Below are 19,855 nucleotides of genomic sequence, written 5' to 3' on the forward strand. Positions count from 1 at the left end.
GGAAGGGAAGGGAAGGGAAGGGAAGGGAAGGGAAGGGAAGGGAAGGGAAAGGAAAGGAAAGGAAAGGAAAGAAAAGGAAAGGAAAGGAAAGGAAAGGAAAGGAAAGGAAAGGAAAGGAAAGGAAAGGAAAGGAAAAGAAAGGAAAGAAAGGAAAGGAAAAGAAAGGAAAGAAAGGAAAGAGAAAAAGAATGTAAAGAAAAAAAAGAAAAAAATCAGAGACCACCCCTTCCTCCTGTACACTGTGACTGAAGGCATGTGCCACCTAACTGCAGTTACATTCACAATTGTGTTTATACGTTTGTCTATTACATTGTCAAAAAATTAGTTTAGATTGTTTTTCAATCCTTAAAGGCAGTGATGATATCTTCCTCAGTAGATATCAGGCTATTGTTCTGAATATAGTCGTCAGAAATACAAAGGTGTTTGGTTTATATTTATAACCATGATTTCTTATTCATTATTTTATATGATGATAATACCTCATGAAACTGGGTCTATGGGCCTAAATGATTCACGATCATGCCCACGTACAATCTGAAAATTGTATTATTGAAATTTTAACCAAGGATGCTAGAATTCACTGTATTATATAAAGACAATATTTTGACAAGACAAGGTTCTAGAATTTGGTGAATCTTTATTCATTTCACAGGTTTTCCCTCACTCCAGGTAGCAAGTTTTGGGGGTATTTGGGAGTATTTACCAGTTCTCTGGGATTTTACTCTAGCACATGTGCAACACAATTCAATAGGGACACTTGGTTTACTTGGGTGATAAGATGCTTAATCTATAGGGGAAGGTAATTCCATCTACTGAATGTTAGTTCTATAATGATGTCTTACCCCTGTGTTATATGTAGAATTGAATACAATATTGTTTAAGGAGATGCAACACAAGAGCTTTAACATTCAGAGCAATAGGGGGACAGAGAGACACCTAGCTTCCTTCAGTACCAGAGAGATGCTATCTCTTCAAAATAATGTCTAGGATGATGGAACAGGATACTGACTTTCCTTTTATTCCATTCATATGTAGGGACTCACATAGCAACACATTCAATTACACATTCAATACACGTGTTCACATAACAGAGAAAAATTTTCTTCACAGCATAAACTGAACAATTTTGTATTTCATTTTCTTTGTGGAACTCATTGCTTTATATCTGTAGCTATGTAGCAGTTTCTAATTGACCAGATAACTTTTACTGACAGTACCAAACTTAATTATGCTTTATGGGACTTGGTGTGTTTATACTCCGAGGAGCCAGGTGCTTTAAGCTACACACCCATCACTGCTAACTGACCTTTTCATTTTTGTCAATAGGAAAAGCAATCCAGCATCACTTTAAAAGAAGAAAAATAAAACAGTGTTCAAAAGGCAGTCCCCATTACTTTTAGTCTATGAAAACCATTTAACAACAGGAATAAATGACTTTTATCTGAGAAGCCACAAGGAATTAATTGTCTTGTCAATATGAAAATGAAAAGCATTTGCTGTACACATGTGGTAGTCTGTGTTAATCTTTTAGTTCATCAAAATCAAGGAGTGCGCAAAAGGCAAAGATTGTAACTTTAGCTGCCAAACAGAGTGTGAATCATTTCTCTCAAGATTTTAAATATCCTTTTTTAGCTTGAAGCTATAAAGCTACCGACCTGAATGAAAACAGATTTAGGATGTAACAAGAAGACAAAATTTAACCAGCATATGTTAAAGTGCCTTGCTGAAACAGAACAAAAGTTTCATGAATAAATATTACTAAAGAAAAATAGAACTATGCAATACTTTGTTCATACTGTGTTGGCTAGGCCTTATGCTGTTAATGGCCATGATAATTCTGCTAGGATAAAGATGTAGAAATTACCAAAGCATTGAACTGATTAATGAAGGTTTTTTGAAACTTACTGATTAATGCCTTTTTTGTAAAAAATATCTTTAGCTTAAGTCTCTGGTTATGCACACACACATACATATGCAGACTCACTGAGTTATTTGATTTTTCTACTAGATTGATAATATTTCAAAAATCTCACACACATACACATGTGTGTACATATATGTGTGTATAACAACAATAAAGGAAAAGAGGAAAAATTAAAAGATAACAAGATGGCTACATGGGAAGGCCTAAAAGGTGAAAAAGTAGAAGGAAGTTATGTCATAAGCTCAAATATATATATATATATATATATATATATATATATATATATATATATAAAATGCCTTATACCTTATTACAGTACTCAAACATCATTTGGTATGTGATAACACTTTCACTTGGGAAGAGAATAGACTCATATAAATATATATGAAATTAAATCATAACTATAAACTAAATATATTATTATATTTTTAATATTACTTAATATGATTTATATTATTTACATATTATGATATATTATATATTGTATATTTAGTATATATTACATATAATACTATGTATATGGGTTATGTTATATGTTTGATGTCATCTGCTACATATGACATTTTCTGCTATATATTATAAGTTATATGTCATATATGTCACATGTCACATACCACATATCACAGGTCATATGTCACATATCACATATTATATATTAAGAACATATATTTAGCTTACAGTTATGCTTTGATTTCAAGTCTATGAGAATATTTGATTATTAATATATATTTTACATACAGGTGTGTATTTGTCTATTTACCTGCATAATAATATCTCACATGATGAAACAAAGTAAATTCCTGGCTAATCTATGTACAGAGTTAAAGAAATAAACACTAAATATAAATGAGGTGGTGATATTAATTTTAGTATTGATTACAAAGTCAATTTAAGCACTGACTAAAATTAAGATGTCATAAAAGACATGTTGATTGTTACACAATGTATCTCAATGATTTTTCCTATGCAGGAGAGAGTAAGCCAAGTTAAAAGGTGTTCCTGTGGTTCTGGGAGAACAAGCAAACCCACAAGAGGAATAAACATCGTGAATACTGCAAATCACATGCAAGCTAATATAAAAGAAGAGCAGCAGAAAGAGTTTTTTTTTTTTTTTTTTTCAGGTCCCTGCACGCTGCTTCTTAAAAAACAGGTTTCCCCCGACAGTCTCACACACATAAAAATAGCATCCTGACAGTTTCTTCATTGGCTGCTTCTCATTAGTGGTATCCTCTGTAAATCCAGAAAAATCTCACACAGAGAAATAAATATATTTTATTATATGTTAGAATACATATATTTAAATATTATATCATCATCCAAACTTAATGATTAACCTGTTGTTTTTACCCAAAGATTATGAACAAATACATGAAAAGTCTAGGATACACTGTAAAGAGATATTTTGAACACCAGAAATGATGCTTTGGAAAGATAATTTTTTTCCAGAGATAAAAGTGTAAGAAAGCACATTCCTTTTTGTGTCTGACCGCATAGAAGTAGCCTGCACAGTGTTACCATGCACGACTCCCTGCACACTGGAATTAGGAAATAGAATTTAGATCAGTAGTTCTCAGCCTTCGTAATGCTGCAATTCTTCAATACAGTTCGTGTTTCGGTGACTCCAACCATGAAATTTTCTCCATAGCTCCAATTTTATTCCTGTTAGGAATTGCAATGTAAATATTTGATATGCAGGACATTTGATATGCAATCCCTGAGGAAAGGTCCTTCAGCCCCCAAAGGAGTTGTGAACCACATGTTCAGCACCTTTGACTTAGAGATAATTAGATGAGCTTAAATAGGGAGTTTTATATGTAAATACTGAAATGAATAACTTGGAGAATAAAGAACCATAAAATCTGAAAATGTTTGGCTTGAAGTTTGAGAAGAAGTCATAGAAAGCAGTGAAAAATAAAGGATTAACCACATGTTTATGCATAAGAAATGATTTATCATTAACCCTACAAGGGCAAGTAAGACTAGAAATAATCAACCATATCAAAAGATAAAGAAGAAACTATTGGAAAATAAACACTGCAGAAAACAAAGGTAATGGAAAAGAAAGCATTAAATGACCTTATACCTTCTTTAACTCCTTTTAAAAATACCTTTGTTGGATTAGAATTACATCACTTTCCTCTTCTCTGCAGGAGTCAGTTCTTCATATTGCACACTGTCTCTCAGTTCCAATTGCCTTGATGACCTCTTTAAGCTGACAGACCTTTGTAATATGTTGTTTGTAAAATGCAAACCAAAAATCCCATTAAAATACTTACTTTATTGATATGAGGGAAATTCACCACTTCTTACTTACACACCTTCAACGGGAAACCCCAGTTAACGGAAGAAAAGCATGCCCTTCCAAGTACACGCTATCTAAAGAGAAAAGTACATTTACGGCAAACTCAACAAACGTCTTGAAGAAGTCTAAGTAAGTAAAAATATCTTCAGAGGGAGCTGATTGCCTTATTTTTTAAAGTAATCACCGCATCAAAGTCACATTTTTAATTACTTCATAATTTCTAATTTGAAGATATTGCACAAGTGTAATAAACTGTGTAGTTACGAAGTAATCTTACTGAACTGGGGTATATACATAATTGTGATTAGATGAACAGGAAAGAAAACTTCACTTTCAATATATGTAATATCTTGAATATTGAAGAGCTAATCATGAGAAGTGGGGTGGCTTACAACAAAAGCTTCTCATATTTGCCAAAATTCTCCATGTAGTGAGTGAATCCCTGTGTTGTTTGCTTGTATGCATATATGTTTCTGTTTGTTTTCACACAGAATTCTTCTGCCCTAAGACATGGCTCTAAAAACACAGTCTCCTGCACAGCTGTCTACCTTCCAGCCATTGATGACATACAGAACTTTGGTCCATGCCCCGTTCTAAATTCCGTTCTGGACTGTGCACCTGAGTGATAGGATTATATGGTTAATAGCCTTGGAGTTAGCTTGTCTCCTCTGATCACCAAGCTTTACCCACTTTTTATTTCAAAATCTGTGGTGACATTTTTACTAGACATGCATGATGATTGCCTACCTTGGTTCTTACTTTTTCACATGCTGACCAAACATCTACTGTCAGTATAAATCTCATCACAACACGGAAAAGTTCTACTCTCCACTTAGGTATTTAGGTGAACAATAATATTTTATCTTCAGATATATTGTAAATTCAACACATGTATCATGTAAGATTCATTAATGCCTCAATGAGTTTTAATATATACATACTGAATATATATATATATATATATATGTGTGTGTGTGTATATATATATATATATATATACTGAAAAAAAAATATATATATATACTGAATTTTAAAAAGTAGTACTAATATGAAACTATTATATATCTTATTGAAAGGTCACTAATGAAAATTCTTATTGGTGTGCTAATAAATATTATCACGCTATCATTTATGGTTTCATATGTATCTTTACATAATAGGTCAGTTATAAGTATTCCCTTTCTAGTATGACTAGTGATTAAAAAGTTCAGCTTGTAAGAGATCAGATGAAGCTGAGGAAAATGAACTTATTTTGTCTACTTCATTCACAAATGTTAGATAATTTGTTACAATCTGCTGCACTCATTTGGTGGCTTTTGCTCAGTTAGCTTCATGAAAAATATAAATCAGTTTCAAATTGTGTAATATTAAGATATAAAACACCCATTTTCTATTAACCGCCACCAAGAAGTTAATTCTCTTGTCATTTTTTGTTGTTGTTATTAAATATCCATATGTCATTTTGGTGAACACCAAAATTATACAAGTTGTACAAAACACATTTTATAATAAAGATTTCAATTACACTTTACTCTAAAAATATCTTTAAAAAACCTTAAAACATACTTACTAAAGGTAGTTTGGAGGAAACTAAAACCATAGTTCCTTGGGAGTAGGGAAGATTGTATGCAAAGTTGTCTCTGAAGGAACTTTTAGATAAGACAATAAAGTGGAATAATGTAAAAACATCACAAGTTGAAGAGAGACATATACATTGGAAAGGTGATTTAGAGACTGCGTTTATTTTTAAGTGTCATCACATTATTGTTACGTTTTCCTAGTAGAAACTCCAGCATTTTTTAATGAACCAGTTAGATATAATGGAGCTAACTGTTGCCAGGTCAACATGGAGCTAATTTTCCATTTTCTGGAGGAACAGATGGTGTAGATAGATACAAATCTGGCTTCATGGAGGGAAAAAATGATTTAGTTTGGCACATTCATTTCAGAAGATATTCTTCATCAGCTATGTCCATTCAGACATTTTGAGAATGTCCTCCCATGGATAAGGCTGATTAAGGGTAATTATGAATATGTGTATAATCTGCGTACAGCATCTAGATGTCTCCCTTTGGTCAGATCCCCTTTCTGGCCAGCTGGTTTAGTGAAACAAGTTTCTGATATTGTTTGTTCTAATCAGTGTAATGGAAACTTAACAAATAAAGAAACTAAAGATCATATAATCAAGTACAGATACTTTCTACTGAGTAATTCTTGTATCAGTTTACTATGTAATCAACAGAATTGATATGGGGCCAAAGTTAGTGTTCTTTTGAACAAAAACTTTTTAAAATAATTCAGAATTCATTTATTGAAAATTATTTAATAAAATATCAAATAAGTGTTTAAACTTTCTGTTGTTAAAAATTAACTAACTTTCAAGATGGGTTGTTATATTTTCTAATAAAAATTCTGATTTAGAAAGGAAAGAAATAGGGGGATCTCTATTTTTTATATCAAATAACATTTGGTATACTTAGAAACATTTTTTTCTTAAATCTAGAAACAGAAACAAAAGTTCCATGGAATGAATATGATCTTGCTATTTGTCATGGCATCCCAAAATCTGATCATGGGATTTTAGATATTAGAATATAATTTAACACAAGGGGAAATATTACAGAATTAACACCAACCATGTATAGGGCAGAAGGCATGACTGTGCGAAATAAGAACATTGATCTTGCTCTGAGTTGGTTTACATTATTATTATTATAATTATCATCAATATCATCATTATTCCTGTGTGGTATGTGTTTGCTGTGCTTGTGCATTTCTTTTCTGGGATGCCACAGCATCTCTGTGGGAATCAGTGGATAACTCCTGAATGTTAGTTTCCTTCCTCTGCCATGTGGGTTCTGGAGAACCAACTGAGGTCTTCAATTTTGGTATAAATCATGTTTACTTCATGAGCCATCTTATGGACCCAAAAATAAACCCTGTACAAACTACACTCTCCAACAATCAAAAGAAAAAAATGTGTGTGTGTGTGTGTGCATGTGTGTGTGCAATGTATAAAGAAAATGCGTTCTGTTCTATATTGATTTATGACTTTAAAAAAATCAGATGTAAGGATAGAGAAAGGTATTTTGGTAAAAATGACGAAATAAGCAGGTTGGACAGTAAATGATGTTTTAAGTAAAAATGGAACTATAATTTACTTTTCTCTTAATTTGTGATCATATGCAAAGGAAACACAGGGAGGAACTTCTGCTGTTTATTAAAATTCAAGAAAAAAAAAAACAGCTACTGACTTAGAAATATACAAGATTGTTAGAGACTTTGGAAAATGTCTTCTAGAGAGTAAGTTCTTCAAGGACAGAACATCATGGGTCATTAATACAATGCTATCAGCAGACTGTTTCCTCAAAAAAAAATCCACATTTTAGTAAAGAAATGAATTTATTTCACGTATCTGATATTCCTAAAATTAAGTCATACTATTTTTTATTTTTAACATTGAAAATAAATATTAGAAATTTTAATGGTTCCATAATGTTGAATTGTGCAGAAACACTTAACTCAAATTTAAAAGTGTCAACAGAAAAAAAAAAAAAAAGTCCTCATAGGAGAATCTATAAGAATCCACCAACCGCAAAGTACACATGGAGGGACTCATGGCTCCAGCCACATATGTAGCAGAGAATGGCCTTGTCGGGCATCAATGGGAAGAAAGGCCAATATAGGGGAAATGCCAGGGCAAGGAGAAGAGAGTGAGTGAGTTGGCGAGCACCCTCAAAGAAGCAGGAGGAGGGAGGACAGGATCCAGTGTTTCAGGAGGGAAAACCTAGAAAGGGAATAACATTTGAAATGTAAAGAAAATACCCAATAAATGAAAAGGAAAGAAAAGAAAAGGAAAGAAAAGAAAAGAAAAGAAAAGAAAAGAAAAGAAAAGAAAAGAAAAGAAAAGAAAAGAAAAGAAAAGAAAAGGAATCCCCATGCGGCACCCCTAGATCCTGGCGATCTTTACAGAGCTCAGGAGATAGTACCTATTCTGCTTCATCACGATTTAGCCTAGGGCCCAAAAGGAGAAGGGGAGCATAAACATCATCGTTAGGTCCTACAGACTTTAACCCATAGTTCCATATTTTAGAACCTCATTGTGTGTTCTGAAAGAAGATTAAACATGTTTTAGTAAAGCATTATTGTTGTTGTTGTTTTCTTCTGGAATACAGAGAGATTTGATTAATAAGGTTTCTCTTCAACTTTTGACTCAGATTATTTTCTGTAGTACATGTTTTCATTGGGCAGTAGCTCATTTGAATTGTCATTTTAAAACCTTTTCTTGTTTCCTGTAAGACACCAATTCCTTCTGCAACACTGAGATTATCACGTGAAATTTTTTGTATTACCATGGACACACCATTTGACTACTGAAGGAATGAATGGTATATGAGTCCAAATGTAGAGGAATTTTAATCCAACATCATGAATGCTATGACAAGGGATCACATCTAAAGACCTTCTAGGTCTGTGTGATCTGACTGGAATGACACACCTTTAACCTCTCTGTCTGGAATACAGACCCTCTCTTAGTATTTATCTTTAATCTCAAACAATGGAGGTGAAGTTAGTTTGTAGAAGGAGGCAGGGCAGACAGAGTGATGAATCACAGAAAGATGTGCTACAATGATTCAGAGACAGGATACACCCAACTCACATGAGAACAGACTTGAAGGAGAGACCATTTATGAGAGCAGTGGAGAAAGAGAGGGGTGAGGGGGAAGAGGAAGGGGGAGAGGCAGGGGAGGAAGAGGAGAAGGGGAAGGGAGAGAGAAAGAGAGAGAGACAGAGACAGAGACAGAGAGACAGAGACAGAGAGAGAGAGAGAGAGACAGAGACAGAGAGACAGAGAGAGACAGAGACAGAGACAGACAGACAGACAGACAGACAGACAGAGACAGAGACAGAGACAGAGAGACAGAGAGAGGTTTTCAACAACAGTTAAACAAAGACAGGTTGCAGATGAAGACAGAATTAGCCAGAGGAAGAGAAGAATCAAGAAGATTAGAACAGATTGCTAAAGTTAGAGTTAGCTCAACTCCAAAAAGTACAATTCAGTCAAAAGGACAAGAAGCCAGTTGGAATCAGTCAGCTTAGAAAGGAGTTTTGAGCCAGAACCAGAGATTTGAACCAGCCATCCAGAGTTCAGAAAGAGCTAGGTAGGGTGAGTGTATTGAGCAGTAAGCCTCTGAGACAACAAGTGTAGCTCCTAAATAAATTTACTTTCATATCCACCCCCCAAAAAACAGACCAACTATCAATTTCTTCTCTTTATTTTGACTTTTAGACTCTATATTTTATTTATTTATTTGTTTGTTTGTTTGTTTAATCTATATGGGTTCTGTGTCTTCATGTACACAAGAAGAAGGCATCCTATCCCATTAAAGATAGTTGTGACTCACAATGTGGTTTCTGGAAAATGAACTCAGGAACTCTGGAAGACCAACCTAGTTAAGACCAACTCAGTAGTCTTAACTACTGAGCCATTTATTCAACCTAGCCTCCATATTTTGATCCCAATTATTTCTACATTTCTCTCAGAAGCTAAGTTCTACATATGAAAACTATATTGGACAAATTCTGTCCAGCAAATGTAGGCTTACAAAAGAATACTTTCAGATAATATAGTAACAATTTTTATTACTAATGGAATTAATGCCGATCAGCAATGTACAGAACTATTTGGCTTTGTTGTTTTACCATAATTAATATGTTATTATACATAGAAAATATTTACCCCAAATATGTATTGAATAAATAAAGCAGTGAGCTACAGCTAATATATCATTAAAAAGTGTGAAATATTGAAATCAGAAGAAGGCGAATCTAAAATAATTGAGTTTCTTGAGTACAGTGTCAAATGAGCATGACAAAAAAAATGCCTTCTTAAAATAAATAGTCTGAAAATTATCATGTGAATGGAAAAGTGGTATTTGCCCCCCAGTACAAGAACTCAGTCTTCAAACATTTGAGGACAGATGAAGGAACGGTTCGACATTTTAATGATGTCCTGGAAGCTAAGACTGAATTAATCACTTAAAGTTTCAAAAGAAAATATGCAAGATCAATCCAGACAAGACACTTCTGTGACAATTAGAGATTTTATCAGTTGACTGGCATACAAAACATAGAGTATCTCTGTAAAGGAAATAGATGAACACCTACCATGGCAACATCATTCTTCCTTTCTACATTGTTCTCTAATTCTCCCCAAGTAGTATGATAAAATGGATCATGATGATGGATTTTTTTAAAAAACTCTAAATGGCAGACTAAATTTCTTTTAAATAGAACTCTGTTTACTGTGAGTAAATTAGATAGCATTATTGTTCATTGAGAAGTATTGACTATGAAATAGAATGCATTAAAAAATTAAAATAGTTGTCTATTTAAAAATCTTAAAATCACAATAATAAATAAAATGTACTCCGTTACCAATTAGTATACTCAAAACAAATAATAGCACAGCCCAATGTTTCTCAAACCAGATGTGATCAGTATATTCCTGCATGCATTTGCATGTTGAGCAATTTTTATTTCTGATTACTACAGAGTGCTTTAAAAATTCAGTAACTTTCATACAAAACAAATTTAAAATGACTTTTCACTTCAGTGAAATTCATTCCGATTTGGGCTAAATATAGAAATGCAACAGCCACCACATGCATGTCAAAGAAGGTTAAAGGGAGCAGCAGAAAATATAATCCCTGCTATTTAAATCTTCTGGGATATACAGCATGCATGGAAGAGTATGTCCATTAGGGAACAATGCTATTATTAATTCATTTTCTTTCACTGAACCCAGTTTGATAAACTACCCTAGAAAAGACCAACATATTTTTATTTTACGTGCAACTTATCTGTACATTTATTAAATTTAGAATTGAGTCATAGAAGAGTTTAAGGCTTTCTGATCAGACTAAATCCTATGACTTTTAATTATCTTATAATTTAAATTCTTACATATTACATAATTATACTTTTTATGCTGGAATGTATACTCTTCAATATATTGTTTCACATATCCAGAAAAATGTGGTTGTGACCTTCTTGAATCTCTGTTTTAACTTCTGGGAACCTCATCTAAAGAACGGATTTAGGACCTGGAAATACTGAAACATGGCTACAGTCTAAATATTCTAGAGGTTGAGTCAGGTGAAACAAGGGAACAAAGAGAGAGTGATATAAAAATAGACTCAATAAAGTAAATTAAAATTATAAATAAATAATCCCGCCTATATTTTAATCCTGGCATCAAATATTGTTGCTCAGTCCCCATCTTTCTTTCTAATACAGCACTAACAGACTAGTTTATATTGCCTAGTTTACCCCCTTTTAACTGTACATGATAGTTATGAATGTTCACTTATCATGTCTTAGGTAAATACAAGTTTATAAACTCTTCTTTTTATCAATTAATAACCCAACCCATCTTAACCTCCTACATGTTCTCTAGGTCCAGAAATGTATAAGAAGTTTTGTAGCCATGTGATTTGGAGAAAGTAGATACCTTAGGCATCCAGGAAACAGAAGCAACATTATAATACCTAAGATATTAACAATATGGCAATCAGGCAAGTAGGAGTTACTGTTTCTGAGGTTTCTCAGGAGCATTCCTGAAGTGTATTTGACTCATTATTATGTGTTTATATAACTTTGATATAAAAAATATGTACTGACTATTCACAAATGTTTAGTAGTTAGATGCTAGTCTCTGTATGTGATTTTATTACACTGAAGTCATTATGAGGAACTTTGAAGCTCTCTTAATTGTTTGGTGGAAACTACCCAGCACATCCAATACAATCTGCTGTTCTATTTTCTGTTGTTTGAGAGCTGTACCGTGCACTTCCCGATACCATTTATGACACTTTTATCTTTCTATGTCAGTCAACATCACTTGCTACATACTCATAATAAAACAAAAGTTAATGAGAAAATATACGACCTTAAATTCCTTATACCTCTGTTTTCACTCACCCACTTTAAAGCATGAGATTAATGGTGTCGTCTCTGCTTCTATAATATGTAATTTTGAATTATACCATATGATTTTTTTTTATTTGCACAGGATGCCATCCAATGTTACTGCTCAAATTTTAAGTGAGATCATTTTATTTCCCATCTACATTACAGTCGCTGAGAGTTAAAATGATCCAAGCATTCACTGGTTATTTCTGCCCCACATGATCAAATTCTTTGCAGTTAGAGTCATCTTCCTAAAGTGTATGTCCTGCCTTATCATGCCTTTCGGAAGAAAATATTATTGGATCTTCAAAGAGAAAGACTACATTCTTTACCTTATCCTTCAATAATAAAGTACATGAAACTCCAATACTCTGCACATCTACTCATCATTCCTGTCACACTTCTGCACACTTTGAAGTCAAAGAGCAATAGCTTAGCAGATGGCTGGTAATGCCACTTCCTTAATGGCAGAGATCTCCTGGCAAACGGTTCTATCCTTTATTTTAGTATGGACAACCTATCACCATAGCAACTTCATCCGCATGGCCATATCTAGAACTAAATACCTCTCAAATACCTAGTCTAAAAAAAATTGTTTTTGAAGTACCTTTGGTCAATAGTGTGCTTTAGCTAGAAACACTCTAGTAGTCCCTAGTCCTTCCGTCACTAATTAGTGGAGTCTGCAGATACCCTGTGATACCAAAATCTATATGTAGCTGCTTTGGGTTCCATTTTTATAATGTCACAGATTAATAGGAACACTCTATTTTACGATTAATTTATTACAGATGAATACATAGGGACACTCTATTTTACGATTTAATTTATTTCTACCTGTGAAGCTTGATTTACTGTACATTATGTACATTTAAAAGTATTTTGCTGAATAAGGAATAATAACAAATTGTCTGTACATTTTCACTACAGCTGTCACTGATTTCTATGAATATTTTAGTTAGTGAACAGCTAAATTCAGATGTACAATCTATCAGGATGAAATGTTAGCTGGCAACTACTGGGTTTGGCATCTATTCAAATAATGGGTAAACTGAGACAGGCAGCTCTTGTACTGTTTGAAAGATTTTTTTCTGGGGTATATAAGCTATAGAACAAAATAAAGTACGAGGGTTAGAACATTGTTACATCCATTCATCAAATATGTTTATGCAAATGTGTAAGGTTTGTATGAGTGGGAGTTAGCTTGTTCTTCCTCCCATCCATTAACAGTATGTATACATATGCATGTGCACACACACACACACACACACATACACACACACCACACACACACACATTTAGAACTTGTCTGGGTGCAGGTTGGAGCTTGCTACATCTACAATTGTGTGTGTGTGTGTACATGTATGTACGTATGCATGCACATATATGTGTGTGTATAAAGTTATTGAACTTTGCCTTTTGACCTTTTGTTCCATCTACTCAGTGTGTGTGTGTGTGTGTGTGTGTGTGTGTGTGTGTGTGTGTGTGTGTGTGTGTGTGAATTTTCTCTCTTTCCTCTCTTTTTGGCCAGTCCCAAGAAGTTAAAGATTTCATAGATTTTTCTTTTTATTTTCTTTCTTGGCCACAGGGAGTCCCAACCCAAGTAAATTAAGCTTTGTTCCCCCAAAGAAAAGTCTGCTGAGTAACTTCTCTAACTGCTGCATGCGTTTGGCAACATCCTCTGTAGGTATCTTGATGCACTCCAGTCAGCAGCTCCAGCAGCAATGCCTGAAAGAGGTCAAGCATTGTGACCATGAGTCCCAGAGTTACTGTCCAGTGAAGGCCTGGATGTCTGCTTAAAATTTTCACATCATTTTTAGATTAAAGAGGGACTTAAGGACAGCAAGCAGAGCAGAACTCCATAACAACATGAAATCCTCAGGACACGTGGTCCTCAGGGTTGTGCAGCACGGAGGTTCACCCATGTGGCTGTAGTAACTTAGGGACCCCATTCCATGAGTCCTAAAGCCATTTGTTGTTTTAACTACATGGCCCTTGGCAGTTAACTCTATTCACATTTCACATAAATATTCTTCTATTTTAGTCCTTATGTCATTTATTACAATTTTCAAGTTTCCATTATATATGTAGTCACGTATTTTATTAGACAACAGCAGGAATTAAGGGATAATTAAAATTAAGAGTAAAAATTATTTTCTCATATGTCAATGGGTATAGATGCAAAATGAAGGAGGTGCTACAGTTAATTCCTTCTGAAAGGCTCACAAGCACAGGGTATGGCATCTTGTTCTAGCCTTTGGTGCCTCCAGACTTTATTCATCTCACAGGATTGGAGATGCATTACTCATGTATCTGTATTGATTGTTTTCCGGCAACCACATTAATACCGTGTGCCTCATTTGTTTTCATTAGACGTTCTCTTATTTTTCTTTCTTATTCAAATAAAGGCATAGATTAAGGGCACATCCTACATTAGTATGACCTCTTCTCAAACTTCATTAATCGTGCCTGTAATTATCTTGTTTTCAAATATAGTTGAGACAAAAAGGTAGAAACCTCCACATACTCTTTTAGGTGACACAAAAATGAGAGAAAATGTCAGGGACACCATACTATGTAAGATGGTTCTGCACTTCCTGATTTGGTTTCTTTGGTTCTCCACACTTCTCTCCCTACTACTTCTTATATAGCTCTAGGGCATCAATAATGGCTCAATCTCTCTAAACTGCAATTTTCCCGTATGTATTATAAAAATAATAGTTGTAACCTTGAGGCTTTTCTGAGAAGACCAAAGTACATTAACATGAATAAATTTAAAACAGTGGACTTAACTGGTGTGTAGTTTGCTATTACTTCAGGCAGCTATGAAGTTGGAGTCTAATTTGCCTGATGTGCACGGTGAGGCAGGGAGTTGTCTGTCTAGACCTCATACCCATATACTTCTCTTGATGTTCTCTTCACTGCTATGCTTACATTCTTGAGCTTTTTGTAGTCTTAAATAAAATAAAAGTAAGTTTTTCCTAAAAGGGCTTGGTTAATGGTGTGATTAGGGAACCAGGAGAAGTCTGCCCGAGGGGAATGAAGTCATAATGGTTCAAATTCTTTGCTGATCTCCACTGCAAGGATTTTCAAAAATGAGCCCTCTTATGCATGTATGCTCTTCATCTGCAAACAGATCCTACTTCTGTGTCTTTGTGTGATATCTCTATCTAGGGAACACTGCCATACAATTCTCAACTAAACTCAAGTATGGTGGTGTAGGATTTTGGCAACACACATGCGACTTTAAGAGAGGAAAACAACGAGTTAGAGTCCAGCGAACACTACACAGTAAAACACACAGGAATCAAACTATCTGTTTTAATTAGTTTAAATTTAAAAGGCCAGGGCTGGAGAGATGTCTCAGAGGTTAAGAACAATGTGTGTTCTTAACAATGTGTTCAACCTGAGGACCTAAGTTCAATTCCCAGCAACCACATGGTGGCTCACAAACCATCTATAAGGAGATCTGGTGCCCTCTTCTTTCGTGCAGGCATACAGGCTGACAGGATGCTATATATATATATATATATATATATATATATATATTATATATATTTTATATATATTTATATATATATATATATATATATATAAAATAAAAAAAATCTTAAGAAGTACAGACAGTAAAGTTTTTTGCTCTCAAATCTAGACATAATTGCATAGTTTATTTAAAACTTAAATAGATTCCAATTCAATGGTAAGATTTTTAGAACTTATAACAAAAACAGAGAGACCAAAAGTTATTTTAATAAATTCACATTTTCTCTTTTTATTTTCCTCTTGAGATTTTGTAGATGTATATAATGAAATATCCACCATCAATTCTTCTTCCAATTCTCCCAATCATTATCTTTTGACTTTATCCTTATCCTATTCAAATTAACCTAGTAATAGATTTGAGTGCCTGAGTTTTAAGATTTTTGAGTTGAAATATGCAATGATAATTGCTTTTTTATTTTCCAAATTTTTAGTGGTTCCCAGTTCTGGGTATGTACCTGAAGGACACTGAGGCAACATCCTATGGAGACTGTTGTAATTTGAAGTTTCTTACTCCAGTAAACATAATGGCAAGGAGTTTAAACTATTCTAGATGTCTACAAACAAAAATTAATTCAATAAATAAGATGCATATTTTCATCAGCCTTCAAATAAAATGAAATTATATAAGGAAATAGATAGAACTGGGAATTTCATTTTAAAAGAAATAAACCAAACTAAAAAATACAAAGTTTCTATATTTCCCAACTGTATGGAAGATACATTTAATGAGTTGGGAATCTGTGTGGAATTAGGAAGAGAGCCAACTGAGTGGAAGAACACCTATTACAGGGGTGGTAAGAATGGAGTACTGCAATATTTGTTATATGGAAGCAGAACAAAATTTCTGCTTGGAGAAGTGAATAGACCAGCATGAGAGAAGATGGAAGGAAGAAAGGAAAGTAGGTAAGGACAGAGGAGGGGAGGAAGGGAGGGAGGGAGGGAAGGAGGGAGGGAGGGAAGGATGGAGGGAGGAAGGGGCAATGAAAAGGTGGGAGAAATAGAGAAATGGATGAATGGAATGTGGAATGAGATGAATAGAAGGCCCAAAGGAAGAAAAGTAGGGAAGAAAGGCAAGAAAGGAGAGAGGAAGGAAGGGAGGGAGGAAGGAAAGAAGGGAGAAGGAGGGAGAGGAGGGAAAAAGGAGGAGAGTCATTTCAGGAGTAGAGGAGATAAAACAAACACACTACCTCTAGTGACAGATTACACCTACCTATAACCCTGCCCCCTGGAACACACTACCAACTGGGGACAGAGTATATTTATGAAAAGAACAAAATTTCATGGAATATATGCAGTATACCTAAAGATCTCTAATGTTTCAGGTAAAAAAGTTACACATATATTTTTCTAAATATTCAATTCAGTGACTTCATTTCTCCACATCTAATAATGTAAAAAGGACATTGAGACACCTCACTGAGACACCATCTCAATAAAAACAAGCATAAGCAGCCAACCCAGATGTCAATAGCTCTTATAAAGCTAGATTTAAATAGGTTATGAGGATGTGTGTGGTTGAAACAGATACTGTAAGATTAGAATACACACTCCAAAAAGGAATGTCAGACTTGCATGTAAGTAATTGTTTAACATAATTTTGTATATGAGGTTAAAAGGGAAGGACGAAAGTTAACTTGGTTTTAGAACATCTGCTCATAACTGTGTAAATCTGGAAATGTTTTGACCCAGGGACTCCATGAACATAAAAAAGACCAGTGGAGAAACTCAAGTAGTGTATGTTGCACAGTTTAATTGGCTTGTAGTTGGAAGCAAAATAAAACAGAGAGATTTTGTAGCAAGAAATAAGATTAGACAAAATTAGAAAACTAAGCTTGGGGACACATGATTTTGGTCTTCACATCTAAAAAGTAAGGTAATTTCATTTGGTATGTAATGAAGACTCTTTAGGAGATTTTATGGTAATTGTAACATGATTTTGGTGGCTTTAAGAAAATTAATCTGGAACCATTGCACCATCTGAATTGGAACAGAAGGCAAGAAGTCTATTGAAGTTTAATGCGATAGCCTAGGGAAGAGGCAATGAGGTTGACGGCTGAAATGGAGAGATGGCTGGAGGGCCAGAGGAAAAAAAAATAAAAGAGGACAGAGAATACAAGGTGTTAGTAAAAGACAAAGAATAAGAAACAGGGAAGAATTCTCGGTAACATGTTCTGGAAATGCTCTGTGACTATGACGCAAATATTCCTGGATAAAAATTCATAATATTTATTTGAAATTACTCATGATAGTCAGGATGTATTTTATGTAATCTGTTATAGATTTCTTTAAGTGCATTGCAGAAGAAAAGTTGAAAAATAAATATTTTTACCATATAGATATATAACATTCCTTGAGATGCCTATTAAAATATAGATTTCAAAGTTAAATCTAATTATAAATTTAAGTTCACTAACCTAAGGAACTTATTGTAATTCTCATATTGTTCCTTACCATTGAATTATAAAGTATGATATTGAAATAAAATACTTCCAAGAAGTCTCAAACTGTAATGAACAGGAAAGGAAGAGCAGATATTTGTAAAAAGTCTAACTCTGAGCTTTATAGAGGAGAAATTCACTTTATGTTAATGAAGACATATATATATATATATATATATATATATATATATATAACCATAGCAAGTTATTGTTAAATGGCAGTATAACATGGTTACTCTATTGCTAATATAGACAGCATTTCATATTTATATTGTATTTCAGGGCTTTCACTTATAAAAACCATCAGTTGAGTATGAGTAATGTTAGAAAATAAAAAAATAGTTTTAATAAAACTTTTCTTTGGTAAAGTGAAACTATTTTATGTAAAATAGAGTTCTTATTTGAGTAGATTCTCATTAATCTACACGTAGTTTTTAAAACATATACCATGAAGCAGTAAACAGGAATTTGTGGACATTTGATTACTTGTATCTAGTATCTCACACATATACCTTTACATTAATTTTCTTCTTTTTCACTTTTCTTTTTTAATGGTTATTTTATTTATTTACATTTCAAATATTGTCAAATGCTTTCTCAGCATCTAACGAGATGATCATGTGGTTTTTGTCCTTGAGTTTGTTTATATAGTGGATTACATTGATGGATTTCCGTATATTAAACCTTCCCTGCATCCCTGGGATGAAGACTAATTGGTCATGATGGATGATCGTTTTGATGTGTTCTTGGATTCAAATTGTGAGGATTTTATTGAGTATTTTTGCATTGATATTCATAAAGGAAATTGGTCTGAAGTTCTCTTTGTTTGTTGGATCTTTGTGTGGTTTAGGTATCAGAGTAATTGTGGCTTCATAGAACGAATTGGGTAGAGTACCTTCTGTTTCTATTTTGTGGAATAGTTTGAGGAGAGTTGGAATTAGGTCTTCTTTGAGGGTCTGATAGAACTCTGCACTAAACCCATCTGGTCCTGGGCTTTTTTTGGTTGAGAGACTATTAATGACTGCTTCTATCTTCTTAGGGGAAATGGGACTGTTAAGACCCTTAAACTGATCCTGATTTAACTTTGGTACCTGGTATCTGTCTAGGAAGTTGTCCATTTTATCCAGATTTTCTAGTTTTGTTGAGTATAGCCTCTGTAGTAGGATCTGATTATGTTTTGGATTTCCTCAGGATCTGTTGTTATGTCTCCTTTTCATTACTGATTTTGTTAATTAGAATACTGTCCCTGTGCCCTCTAGTTAGTCTGGCTAAGGCTTTATCTATTTTGCTGATTTTCTCAAAGAACCAGTTCCTGGTTTGGTAGATTCTTTGAATAGTTCTTTTTGTTCCCACTTGGTTGATTTCAGCCCTAAGTTTGATTATTTCCTGCCGCCACTCGTCTTGTGTGAATTTGCTTCCTTTCGTTCTAGAGCTTCTAGGTGTGCTGTCAGACTGCTGGTGTATTCTCTTTCTAGTTTCTTTTTGGCAGCACTCAGAGCTATGAGTTTTCCTCTTAGGACTGCTTTCATTGTCTCCCATAAGTTTGGGTATGTTTTACTTCATCTTCATTAAACTCCAAAAAGTCTTTAATTTCTTTCTTTATTTCTTCCTTGACCAAGGTATCCTTGAGTATGGTGTTGTTCAGTTTCCAAGTGAATGTTGGCTTTCTATTATTTATGC

Source organism: Mus pahari, chromosome 11 (assembly GCF_900095145.1).
Source record: "Mus pahari chromosome 11, PAHARI_EIJ_v1.1, whole genome shotgun sequence".
Classification (NCBI taxonomy): domain Eukaryota; kingdom Metazoa; phylum Chordata; class Mammalia; order Rodentia; family Muridae; genus Mus; species Mus pahari.